This window comes from Gadus morhua, chromosome 3, assembly GCF_902167405.1.
Source record: "Gadus morhua chromosome 3, gadMor3.0, whole genome shotgun sequence".
NCBI lineage: Eukaryota > Metazoa > Chordata > Actinopteri > Gadiformes > Gadidae > Gadus > Gadus morhua.
The window spans coordinates 26,177,234-26,191,178 of NC_044050.1; the positions used below are offsets into that span (position 1 = coordinate 26,177,234).

The 13,945-nt window shown below is 41.0% G+C and overlaps 1 protein-coding gene and 1 long non-coding RNA gene across 4 annotated transcripts in view; one reads left to right on the forward strand and one right to left on the reverse strand.

Annotated features, from left to right (window-relative positions):
• dgke (diacylglycerol kinase, epsilon) overlaps positions 1-13,945 on the forward strand; it is a 26,379-nt gene continuing 12,434 nt past the window's right edge. Inside the window, exons 1-3 of one of the 2 annotated variants that reach the window (XM_030350949.1) lie at positions 1-83; positions 6,785-6,819; positions 7,115-7,220. The gene's annotated coding sequence lies outside the window, so the exon portion shown is untranslated. Of the gene's footprint in view, positions 84-6,495; positions 6,622-6,784; positions 7,221-13,945 lie in introns of those variants that run through there. The other variant, XM_030350948.1, reaches the window with a different exon arrangement.
• Positions 1,970-11,141, reverse strand: LOC115540000 (uncharacterized). Of its 2 annotated transcripts, XR_003976080.1 has the most exons (8): positions 10,400-11,141; positions 9,433-9,507; positions 8,634-8,705; positions 7,490-8,442; positions 7,118-7,160; positions 6,447-6,475; positions 3,272-3,410; positions 1,970-2,283 (listed from the first exon to the last, which is right to left on the reverse strand). It is a non-coding gene; the product is annotated as an uncharacterized LOC115540000 (long non-coding RNA). The 2 variants fall into 2 exon arrangements; XR_003976079.1 differs by lacking the exons at positions 3,272-3,410; positions 6,447-6,475; positions 7,118-7,160; ... (1 more) ...; positions 8,634-8,705; positions 9,433-9,507 and having other exon boundaries at positions 2,219-2,283.

Sequence of the window (13,945 nt, forward strand, 5' to 3'; positions counted from 1 at the left end):
TCCTAGTTGGTGGAGCTGAGGGCTGAATAGAGAATGGGAAACATCAAGCCAGGGCTACAAACAGCATGGTGGGACACTGACACGTAAGTAAGACCAATGATGGAAGCTCAATCTCTATTTTGAAATACTTTTGCTTTTTTATGAAAATTACCAATTTTTTTTGTAATATATTAGGGTTGTAACTTTTTCAAAAATGAATTTCATGAGAGAGAGAGAGAGAGAGAGAGAGAGAGCGCGCGCGCGCGCGTGAGAGAGCGAGAGCTTTATGCACTATAATTACCAGGTTTGGTGGTCTTTAACTGTCGCCCTCTGGTATCCTGGTGGGTTTTTGCGTTGCATTGAGCGCCCGAGTTCTACCTTTCATCCCATTGATTGGCGTGTGTGTGTGTGGTGTATGAAGCGAGAGACCCTGATTGGTCCGGTGGTCCTTTAGGCAAAGTGGGCGGGACTTTGTTCTGTTCTGGCCTATTAACCGAGATCCTGTCCTGCATCTGGAGCAGGCTTGGTGTGAGTGATCCATATACCTTGTGGTAACCATGGTGATGTACGCCCCCACCCCCCCCCCCTCCCCCAGGATTAGAAGCAACCCAGTAGGCCTCGGGCAGATAGTTCCCTCGTAGCCCACTCAGAAATCGGTAGTAGGATCCGTAGTATTAGTTAAGGGAGTTTTATAGGTGAAATATCGTGCATAAAGCTGTGTCTCACCCACTCTACTTGTCTGTCTGTCTGTGTCTTCCGGTCTCTCTGTCCCTGTCTCTCTCTATTTCTGCCTCCCTTTCTCTGTCTCTCTCTCCCTCCCTCCCTCCCTCTCTCCCTCCCTCCTTCCCTTTTGTGAGACGGTTCAGTGAATGAAAACGACAAAACAAAATGTATTTTCCTCAAACTAAATGAAACCGGTTTGCTCTGGAAAGAATAAATAGACTAAGGGAGTTGACCTAAGGTTAGAAAATAGATTTAAATAAACCATCAATTAAATTAATTGAGCAAATTGAATACCATTGACTGTCAAACCGATGATATAGTCATATTTGCATTTATTTTTTAATTAAATTCATACACAATTTCCAATGTGATGCATGAGTCAAATAGACAGTTTAAGAGTCCACATACTTAGAATATGATGGTCTAGGCCTACGCGTTTAATGTTTAGATGATATCACTCTATAATGAATCACTTGATATAGGCCGGCAGGGAAACAGCCCAACATAGAAGCGCGCGCTCGTCTTTGATTCCTCATCGTCGTCTTCGTTGTCGTCGTGCGTCCGTCGGGTCACGTTGTGGGCGCTACCTGGACGCGGTCCCCTGAAAGGAGCAGAGGACAGAATATGAACAAAGAATGTTATGTTAAAGGAACCCCTAAATCAAATAAATGAAAATAGCGGAAACACACCGAAGGTTTCCTCCTTAACAACCATTAAAACCATTAAAACTCAAGTAATTCGAGTTAACAAATTAAAGGCTTTATTATCGAGAAAACGCCGCGGTGGCGTTCCGGCTTACAGGTGACTGACCTCCAGCTCGGCGCTAGACCTCCACCGGCTCCCAGGACCTTTCCCTCCGGACCAAATCCATCTGGACCTATACAGTAAATACGTTTAAAAGAGGTGTGTTTGTATGCATGTGTTCATAGTGCATGTGTGAGTGGATGTCAGCGTTTACTGGGACAGTGTCTCGGTGTATAAATCTGGTTTTGTAAAGTTTGACGATAGTTTTTAAAATGTTTACTGCGTTTCACACAGGGAGATTGACAGCAAAATAAAAAAACATTTCCTTAGGCTATATTCTTCCATTTGGTCAGTGGTTGAAAGTCTATAGGCCTGTTTAGATCCAATTCATTGAAATTTAAAGAAAAGTAGAGGCATTTACGTATTATTGATGCAGAAGCAATCATAATACTAATACTACTAGTATTAGTACTACAAAAATAATGATTATGATTATATATATATATATATATATATATATATATATAATTTATTATTAGCTGGATCCAACCTTGCACCATAATCACCGTAAAAATCAAATAATGAGATTCCCTTTGAAATGTGAAAGAGTTCCACCAGTAGACTCTGACAAACACAAATAAAAGAAGCAGACAATGTTGACGTTTTAAAGTACACAGAAAAAAAAAATCCTTAGATGTGTTGAAATTACAAATGTTCCACTGATGATGTTTCCGTCGACCTTTGACCTCTATGAACTTACCACCTCGAAGACTTTATCCTGCCTCTTGCTGCGGAAGAGCTGCTTAGCAACGCTCTCCTTCATGATGGGATTGGCATCTGGTCATAGCAACAAAAATACAAATACACACCAACGTGTTCACTTATGAATGTCCTTCTTGTGTACATTCACCATCTCCTGGCAAGCAAAGTATAATCATACGATTTGACTCATATTCATTTTGCATGTATTTTAGCAAACATTCAGAATCTTCGTAATTATTAGCCAGAGTAGGTTAAAGATGGTCTTTATTTCAATGTTTGTAATTGGGCTTTGAGGAAAGAGTGGGCTATTGGAAAATCCTGCTGCTATTTCCCAGTACTTCTAGGTGTTGGTGTGTCTTGTGCAGGGTGATAAACTACGGTCAGTAAGGGGCTGCTCATTCCCCAAAGCTATAGTCCCAGGGGAGGCTCCCACAAGAGGCTGACCCGCTCTACCTCTCTGCTAGGAGGATGTGTGAGAATGAGGCTAGCTCGGTCAAGGGCTGCGCGGTGTAGCCCAAACCCCCATAGCCCTTCCCATGCAGCGACGTGACAAACCACACTCTCCAAACACAGTTTGCACTATTTAATATTATTTTGCTATGGTTTACTGTCATGGCTTCTCTCTTTATCCTTATCTTAACGTTTAGAACTTATCCAAATCTATTATTTTTTATAAAAGTAGCTATCTTATCGTATATTTGCGTTATGTAATTTAATGTATTATTTAAGTGATTATGCATGATGCATTTTATGAAATGCACCGCCCTGTTTTTTTGGAATTAATAACCGGACAACAAATGTTGACACAAAACGAGCACACAACCCGAACATGCATCAGCATTCTGTATCAAATGGAGAATTGATTGGCCCAATCGTTATTTCCCCCAAATATAAGATTTAACATTTCCTTAATGCTAAATAGTTTGTATGTACATTGAGTAATACATGACATGTTATATGCTATATCTATATTATTATATACATCTCAACTGAATTTGCATTCTACATGAGGCCCAAAATGATAGACGTACAGTATATTGCTGTGTTTGTTCTGTGAACCTACCTGTGCAAACTGCAGCCAAGATCAGGAAAACGAAAAAAACCAGCGCAAATGTCTTCATGTTGTTCACCTTTGCTTCCCGAGGCTGTAGTACTTTAAGACACGTTCTGCAGGTCGAGGTGGTTAAATAGCCCCCACGTCACTGACAGCCATAACACCGAGATCAAATAAAAAAAGAATTACATAGTTAGAAAAAGAATACCGAGGGATTATGGCCATTATAATTATAATATTAATTTAATTCACTGTATCTTGTGTTCTAATGAAAATTTGGTGTATAATTCAATATCATAATTCCTGCGACGCATTCGTCAAGTAAATCAAGAATGTTCATCCAGGGTGTAATTTATATTTTCACCACCAGGTAGAAATGATGTTCAATTCTGTACTATTTTTGACAGCTCAATTTGATTAGTTATTACAAATAAAATCCGCACCAGATTACTGGCACACATGCAAGGATGCATACGAACACACACCAAACTACACCAAAATGGACCTTCACATGACCAATTCAGAAACCAGAAACGTGTAATATTTTGTTGAATTCATGGAAATCGTGTTTATTTTCTTTAAAGTCATACGATATGTCTCTATATCATTGTTGGCTAAGGTATAGGTCTATATTAGATCAATGCATCAAAAAAAAATATCATGGCGACAATTATTTTATAACGGACGGACAGCTCTCAATGTTTACTGCGTTTCAAACAGGGAGAATGACACCAAAATAAAAAAACTACATTTCTTTAGGCTATATTGTTCCATTTGGGCAGTGGTTGAAAGTCTATAGGCCTGTTTAGATCGAATTTATTGAAATTTAAAGAAAAGTAGCCTATAGGCATAAGTGCTACAAAAATAAGGATAATAATTATAAGATATAATAAGATATACGTATATATAATATAATGATAATATTATGATAGAAAATTATGATTAATAAATCACAGGCCATTAAATCACTTTGGGTCAGAAGATCAATGAAAGTTAGAAGAAACTTAGCCTACATTTTCCCCTGAACAATAATTAGGTTCAAGTTCCCACCATAAAGTAAATAATGTATCTAATTGATGCATAATTTGTTTTGTCTTTCTCTATTATTAGTTGGATCCAACTAATAATCGACATAAAAATAAAATAATTATTTCCATTGAAATGTGAAAGAGTTCCATCAGCAGAATCAACACAAATAAAAGAAGCAGACATATTGACGTTTTAAAGTACACCGAAAAAAATATCTTTAGATGTGTTGAAATTCCAAATGCTCCTCTGATGATGCAACTGTCGACCTTTGACCTCTGTGATCCTTACCCTCATTGGCTCGTCAGGTTGGCCGGCCTTAGCCGGCCGTTCCTGCCAGATGTCTATGGTTCCTGCCTCTTGCTGCGGAAGAGCTGCTTAGCAACGCTCTCCTTTATGATGGGATTGGCATTTGGTCATAGCAACAAAAATACAAATACACACCAACGTGTTCACTTATGAATGTCCTTGTTATGTATATTCACCAGATCTCCTGGCGAGCAAAGTATATTCGTAAGATTTGAGTCATATTCATATTGCATGTATTTTACAAACATTCAGAATCCTCCTAATTATTAGCCAGAGTAGGTTAAAGATAGTCTTTATTTCAATGTTTGTAACTGGGCTTTGAGTAAAGAATTGGTTATTTCAAAATCCAGCTGCAATTTACCAGTACTTTTTTGTGTTGGTGTCTCTTGCACGATGATAAACTATGGTCAATAAGGGTCTAGCCTATGCATTTAATGTTTAGATGATATCACTCTACAGAAATCACTTGATATAGGCCGGCAGGGAAACAGCCCAACATAGAAGCACGCGCTCGTCTTTGATTCCTCATCGTTGTCTTTGTTGTCGAAACTCTCCACATGCCCAAACTTATAATGGACATTATCAAACTTCTTCACGAAAAAGTTTAGTTTTCTTTGCATGAAAGATTATTATTTAAATCCACAAAGAACATTTATGTTTAACCCGGGGCATATAAACACTGGGGCACAAAATTAATTACTTTCTCTCGATTGAAACCCATTCATATTTTTCGATCTCATAGGTCCAATGGGCTCTACCGGAAGGGGCATGACTTCGCCATAGGAGGAAAGAGTTTTTTTGGGGGGCTACAGGAAACAGAAGTGTCCGATCATGCACAGCCCTGTTTTTTTGGAATTATTAACCAGAGAACAAATGTTGACACAAAACGACCACACAACCCAAACATGCATCAGCATTCTGTATCAAATGTAAAACTGATTGGCCTAATCGTTATGTCCCCCAAATATAAGATTTAACATTTTCTTAATGCTAAATAGTTTGTTTGTACATTGGGTAATACATGAAATGTAATATATTATATGTATACATACTATTATATAAATCTCAACTGAATTTTCATTCTACCTGAGGCCCAAAATGATAGACGTAGGCCTACAGTATTGCTGTAATTGTTCTACGAACCTACCTGTGTAAAATGCAGCTAAGATCAGGAAAACGAAAACAAGCACGAATGTCTTCATGTTGTTCACCTTTGCTTCCCGAGGCTTTAGTACTGTAAGACACTGTGTGCAGGTCGACGAGGCTCTACTACTGTAAGACACTGTCTGCAGGTCGAGGTGGTTAAATACCCCCCACGTCACTGACACCCAGAAAAAACAGATTTAAATAAAAAATAATTACATGCTAATAGTGGCAACTGGTCAGTAGGGGCAAGTGGGGCTCGGCCCCACGCCCCCACCTACTCTCACAAGAAAAAGAAGAAAATGAAAAAAGAAAAAATATATAAAATGAATTATATATATGTATATATAAAAAATCTCCCCAGAAAGTACTGTCAAATAATAAATTCGGCGCTTTTAGTTCATTTTTAGTCGACCCTAGCTTGCTTCTTCAGACGGATTTCGTCTGGAGGGGCAAGAGTGGCTCGAGCGAGCCCCATCAGCCCAATGTAATGTGTATTGGACTTGAAAAATTGAAATGCGCATGCTCAGAGTGTTCCTCTGTTGAAATCGACGCAGGTTATTACTTCTGGTGGGGCTGGCCGCACCGGGACCGCCATGGACATATATGGTTCGTTCCACTTCAGTGTAATTTCATATTTCACCGTTCATTGGCTGTAGTGTGTGACGTTGTGATGAGTCATGACTCGAGTGACCTCCCACCTCACCTCACGTGCCGCGCGCGACTCGAGAAGTCCTGTAGCGAAGATGAGAAGGAGATGGATAACTTTGCTAACAAACGTGTCGGAGGCACACAAACGAAAACCAGTCTTCAACATGAATGAGGTAGATCATCTATTGGAGCACAAATTTGAGACCCTGAGCATGGCGGAAAAATTAGAGGTAAAACGCCTCATGTCTTCTGTTTTTCAGTCTATTTATGTTTTTCCCGTCTTATATGTTCCCACTCCTGGCCTGCACCTTGTCGTGGTGAGTGGGCTTTAAACCAAGACAGGCCATTCTGAATCTTTTGTTTCACAGCTATTATCTTTGATTTCTCCTCCAGGACACTGCCTAGGCCTACGGGAGGTGTACTCCATGGTAAAATGATATTGGGTTCTTATAGTAGCTCTTACAGCTGTTTGCAGTAGTATCATTTTATTCTGAGGTTTACAGAAGCTTAGTTTAGAGTTGAACAACTTTTAAAACTATACTTTCATTATTGCAATGTTTTGATGTCAACAATAAAAGATTAAAAACTACATTAATGTACTTTATTAATTAAATATACATATCTGATACATGGCGAACAGTCACTTAGTTCAAAAACAAAAAGCCCAGCATACTGAATAGTGTAAAAGTATCTATTTATTTGTAATGGTTGTGATGGCCCCAGTACCTTGCCTGCTGTCCTGGCAGGTCCTTGTTGGTGGAGCTGAGGGCTGAATAGAGAATGGGAAACACAAGCCAGGGCTACAAACAGCATGGTGGGACACTGACACGTAAGTAAGACCAATGATGGAAGCTCAATCTCTATTTTGAAATACTTTTGCTTTTTTATGAAAATTACCAATTTTATTTGTAATATATTAGGGCTGTAACTTTTTCAAAAATGAATTTCATGAGAGAGAGAGAGAGAGAGAGAGAGAGAGAGAGAGAGAGAGAGAGAGAGAGAGAGAGAGAGAGAGAGAGAGAGAGAGAGAGAGAGAGAGAGAGAGAGAGAGAGAGAGAGAGAGAGAGAGAGAGAGAGAGAGAGAGAGACTAATATTACCAGGTTTGGTGGTTGTCTTTAACTGTCGCCCTCTGGTATCCTGGTGGGTTTTTGCGTTGCATTGAGCGACCGAGTTCTACCTTTCATCCAATTGATTGGCGTGCGTGTGTGTGTGTGTGGTGTATGAAGCGAGAGACCCTGATTGGTCCGGTGGTCCTTTTGGCAAAGTGGGCGGGACTTTGTTCTGTTCTGGCCTATTAACCGAGATCCTGTCCTCTGGAGCAGGCTTGGTGTGAGTGATCCATATACCTTGTGGTAACCATGGTGATGTACGCCCCCCCCCCCCCCCCCTCCGGATTAGAAGCAACCCAGCAGACCTCCGGCAGATAGTTCCCTCGTAGCCCACTCAGAAATCGGTAGTGGGATCCGTAGTATTAGTTAAGGGAGTTTTATAGGTGAAATATTGTGCATAAAGCTGTGTCTCACCCACTCTACTTGTCTGTCTGTCTGTCTGTGTCTTCCGGTCTCTCTGTCTCTCTGTCCCTGTCTCTCTCTATTTCTGCCTCCCTTTCTCTGTCTCTCTCTCCCTCCCTCCCTCCCTCTCTCCCTCCCTCCCTCCCTCTCTCTGTCCCTCCTTCCCTTTTGTGAGACGGTTCAGTGAATGAAAACGACAAAACAAAATGTATTTTCCTTAAACTAAATGAAACCGGTTTGCTCTGGAAAGAATAAATAGACTAAGGGAGTTGACCTAAGGTTAGAAAATAGATTTAAATAAACCATCAATCAAATTAATTGAGCAAATTGAATACCATTGACTGTCAAACCGATGATATAGTCATATTTGTATTTATTTTTTAATTAAATTCATACACAATTTCCAATGTGATGCATGAGTCAAATAGACAGTTTAAGAGATCACACACCGATCACACACCGATCACACAGCGATCACACACCGTGACTCGTCGTGCGTCCGTCGGGTCACGTTGTGGGCGCCACCTGGACTCGGTCCCCTGAAAGGAGCAGAGGACAGAATAAGAGCAAAAAAATGTTACGTTAAAAAAATATATATAGCGGAAACACACCAAAGGTTTCCTCCTTAACAACCATTAAAACCATTAAAACTCAAGTAATTCGAGTAAACAAATTAAAGGCTGTATTATCGAGAGAACGCCGCGTTGACGTTCCGGCTCCGGTGACTGACCTCCAGCTCAGCGCTAGGCCGTCACCAGGCCGCTTCTGCTCGCGGCCAGTCTCGGTTCAGGTCCAGGAAGATCTGGCACGATACAGTAAATATGTTTAAATGAGCTGTGTTTGTATGCATGTGTTCATAGTGCATGTGTGAGTGGATGTCAGCGTTTACCTGGACAATGTCTCGTGTATAAATCTGGTTTTGTAATGTTTGACGATAGTTTAAATGTTTACTGCGTCGCACACAGAGATTGAAACCAAAAGAAAAAACATTTCCTTAGGCTATATTCTTCCATTTGGTCAGTGGTAGATCCAATTTATTGAAACTTAAAGAAAAGTAGCCTAGGCATTTACGTATTATTGATGCAGAAGCAATCATAATACTAATACTACTAGTATTAGTACTACAAAATAATAACATATATATATCATATTATGATAATATTATAATGAATTATAATTAATAAATTATAATAAATCACTATGGTTCAGAAGATCACTGAAAGTTAGAAGAAACTTACATTTACCCTTGAACAATAATGAATAATTAGAAGCACATAGGTTCAAGTTCCCACCATAAAGTAAATAATGTATCTAATTGATGTATCATTTGTTTTGTCTTTTTTTATTATTAGCTTGATCCAACCTCGCACCATAATCGACGTAAAAATCAATCAATTAGATTGCCTTTGAAATGTGAAAGAGTTCCATCAGCAGACTGACAAACACAAATAAAAGAAACAGACAATATTGACGTTTTAAAGTACACAGAAAAATAAATCCTTAGATGTGTTGAAATTACAAAACCTTACCAATGATGATTACAACCTGCCTCTTGCTGCGGAAGGGCTGCTTAGCAACACTCTCCTTCATGATGGGATTGGCATCTGGTCATAGCAACAAAAATACAAATACACACCAACGTGTTCTCTTATGAATGTCTCAAACTTTCAGAATCCTCCTAATTATTAGCTTTCTTTATTTCAATGTTTGTAACTGGGCTTTGAGGAAAGAGCTATTGGAAAATCCTGCTGCTATTTCCCAGTAGGCCTACTTGGTGTGCAGGGTGATAAACTACGGTCAGTAAGGGGCTGCTCATTCCCCAAAGCTATAGTCCCAGGGGAGGCTCCCACAAGAGGCAGACCCGCTCTACCTCTCTGCTAGGAGGATGTGTGAGAATGAGGCTAGCTCGGTCAAGGGCTGCGCGGTGTAGCCCAAACCCCCATAGCCCTTCCCAGCGACGTGACAAACCACACTCTCCACTCAACACAGTTTGCACTATTTAATATTATTTTGCTATGGTTTACTGTCGTGGCTTCTCTCTTTATCCTTATCTTAACGTTTAGAACTTATCCAAATCTTCTTTTTTTTATTAAAGTAGCCATTTTATCGTAAAGGCCTATTTGCGTTATTATGTAATTTAATGTAAATATTTGTATTATGTAAGTGATTATACATGATGCATTTTATTAAATGCACAGCCCTGTTTTTTTGGAATTAATAACCGGACAACAAATGTTGACACAAAACGAGCACACAACCCAAACATGCATCAGCATTCTGTATCAAATGGAAAATTGATTAGCCTAATCGTTAAGTCCCCCAAACATAAGATATGACATTTCCTTAATGCTAAATAGTTTTTATGTACATTGAGTAATACATGACATGTTGTATGTTATATCTGTTATTATATACATCTCAACTGAATTTGCATTCTTCATGAGGCCCAAAATGATAGACGTTCAGTATATTGCTGTGTTTGTTCTGTGAACCTACCTGTGCAAACTGCAGCCAAGATCAGGAAAACGAAAACCAGCGCAAATGTCTTCATGTTGTTCACCTTTGCTTCCCGAGGCTGTAGTACTTTAAGACACTGTCTGCAGGTCGAAGTGGTTAAATACCCCCCACGTCACTGACACCCATAACACCGAGATAAAAAAAAAAAAAGAATTACATAGTTAGAAAAAGAATACCGAGGGATTATGGCCATGTTAATTATAATATTAATTTCATTCAATGTATCTTGTGTTCTTATGAAAATTTGGTGCATTAATTCAATATCATAATTCCTGCGACGCATTCGACAAGTAAATCAAGAATGTTTATCCAGGGTGTAATTTATATTTCCACCACCAGGTGGAAATGACCTTTCAATTCTGTACTATTTTTGACAGCTCAATTTAATTACTGTTATTACAAATAAAATCCACACCAGATTACGAGCACACATGCAAGGACGCATATGAACACACACCAAAATACACCAAAATAGGCCTACCTTCACTTGACCAATTCAGAAACAAGAAACGTGTAATATTTTGTTGAATCCTTGGAAATCGTGTTTATTTTCTTTAAAGTCATACGATATGTCTATATCATTGGTGGCTAAGGTATAGGCCTATATCAGATCAATGCATCGAAAAACAAATATCATGGCGACAATTAATTTATAACGGACGGACAGCTCTCAATGTTTACTGCGTTTCAAACAGGGAGAATGACACCAAAATAAAAAACATTTCCTTAGGCTATAATCTTCCATTTGGTCAGTGGTTGAAGGTCTATAGGCCTGTTTAGATCGAATTTATTGAAATTTAAAGAAAAGTAGCCTAGGCCTTTACGTATTATTGGTGCAGAAGCAATCCTAATACTAATACTACTAGTATAAGTACTACAAAAATAATGATAATAATTATAAGATGTCTCAATAATACTCAATACTCAATAATAATGTCTAACCCCACTCACCCACTCCACGCCCTGGAGGTGATCAAGAACAGCACCTTCAGTCGGAGACTAATTGCACCAATATGCAAAACGGAGCAGTACAGGAAGTCCTGTATACCAGCTGCCATACGGTTTTACAATGCACAAAATTAACTTTGCACCTTATAGTATTTATTATTGTATTTATTGTAGTATTTAAGTATTTTAGCATATGAGGGAATGTGTGTTTGTTATGTCTGTGCACGCTGTTGTGACACTGTAATTTCCTGTAAAGAAATATTAAAGGATCTATCTATCTATCTATCTATCTATCTATCTATCTATCTAATAAGATATATATATATAATGTAATGATAATATTATTATAATACATTTTGATTCATTAATCACTTTGGGTCAGAAGATCAATGAAAGTTAGAAGAAATGTACATTTACCCCTGAACAATAATTAATAATTATATCACTAGGTTCAAGTTCCCACCATGAAGTAAATAATCTAATTGATGTATCATTTGTTTTGTCTTTCTTTATTATTAGCTGGATCCAACCTTGCACCATAATCAACATAAAATTCAAATAATTATTTTCATTGAAATGTGAAAGAGTTCCGTCAGCAGACTCTGACAAACACAAATAAAAGAAGCAGACAATATTGACGTTTTAAAGTACACAGAATAAAAAATCCTTAGATGTGTTGAAATTCCAGATGTTCCTCTGATGATGCAACCGTCGACCTTTGACCTCTGTGATCCTTACCCTCATTGGCTCATCAGGAACCATAGTCAGGAACGGCCAGATAAAGACCAACGTGTTGCTTATGAATGTCCTTGTTAGGTATTGTGGCAACCCGTCTCTGGCACAGCGCCCCTGGAGGCCAAGGGGGCAGGTTGTGGATGCGGTGTACCACAGATTTCCGACAGATGGCGCCAGTAAGAACATCGGTGCCAATCATTGAGATGCGGAGCACCTGAGGAGCAGGTGGGAAGCATGCTTTAAAAAGCATGCTTCCACCCTCATTCAGGGCTCTCCTGGTTCGCGTGTGCGGAGAGACCAGTCTCATGGGTGATGGGATTCCACCCGGAGGAAAAAGACTGTTGATTCCTCCAATAAGCACACGAACTGGAGATTACTTGGAGCCAAAATGGTACTTTTATTCAATAGTAAATTATAAATCTATCAAACCAAACATAAAACTCGCCGAGTTTTATGTTTGGTTTGATAGATTTATAATTTACTATTGAATAAAAGTACCATTTTGGCTCCAAGTAATCTCCAGTTCGTGTGCTTATTGGAAGGAGGCGGCTCACTCACCAAGCCGGGTTGCCACATATGGTGGAGGATGTGGGCAGCTCGACCAATCTACGGACCATTAGTTAAGTAAACGCCGACTTCCAATGGAGGCAGCTCGACCAAGTTACAGGTTTTCCTTTTCAATGGATGAACGAACCCTGATGCAGAGCCCCAACAGAGCTGCAGCTGCCACCCAGAGAGAAACTGAACTCCTCCTCCTCCGAGAGGCGGTCCAACGGCTCGAGCAGGGGCCCACGTTCAACAAGCAGATCCAGGAAAGGCCCGAGGAGAAGTGCACCCTGATCAGGGAGATCCAGGACCTCAAGGAAATGCTTGAGGTTAAGGAGCGGAGGGTCAATGACCTACGGAACGGGATGGAGAACCTGCAGGAACAGCTTCGGGACAAGGAGAAGCAGATGGGCAGCCTGAAAGGGAGGGTCAAGTCGCTGCAGGCGGACACCTCCAACAAAGACGGCGCCCTCACCAGGTTGGTGGAATCCGTCGCTGAGAAGGAGCATATCATCCGGCGGCTGAATGAACAAAGGTTCCAGGATGACCAGGAGGTAGGTGAGGAGCTGGTGGCCAGCAGGACTATGCTGGAGAAGATGAAGGTGGAGCACAAGATGGCCCTGGAGGAGACTGCCGCCAGACACGAGGCCCAAAGCATGGACTGGTCCCGGGAGAGGGAGGCACAGAAGGCCCAGCTGTTGGGTTTGATGAAGGAGCTGGAAGAGAACCAGCAGGTCGCCCAACAGCTGAGCTTCAACGTCGGTCCCCAGCCAATTGAGACTCGTCAGGACAGACGGGGAACAGCGCCACCTGGACGGGCAGCCCAGCCGAGGCGACTCATCCGAGAGGAGGAGAGGCGGGATCGCATCCGTCAGGTCCAAGAGAGAGAGGAACGGGAGCACCTGATCCGCAAGAGGAACTGGCTGGAGGGGGAGAAGCGGCGTCTGGACGCCGAATGCATGGAGCTGCAGTTCCTGGAGCGTGAGCGGGAGCGCATCCGGTTTGAGCGCCGGCGTGAGCGGTACGGGATCCAGCGGGAGCGAGTCAAGCTGCGCCGGCAGCAGGAGCAGCTACGTTTCGGGCCAGACTACCGCTCCGGCAAGAGGTCCTACAGGTTCCAGGGGGGACACTGGCCGGGGCGGACCAACGCCAACACCCTATCCAGCCACGACCCGGGTTGCTGGTCAGTCAGAGGTGCCCCGAGCCTTCATCAAAGGGTGGAGGAGTGTGGCAACCCGTCTCTGGCACAGCGCCCCTGGAGGCCAAGGGGGCAGGTTGTGGATGCGGTGTACCACA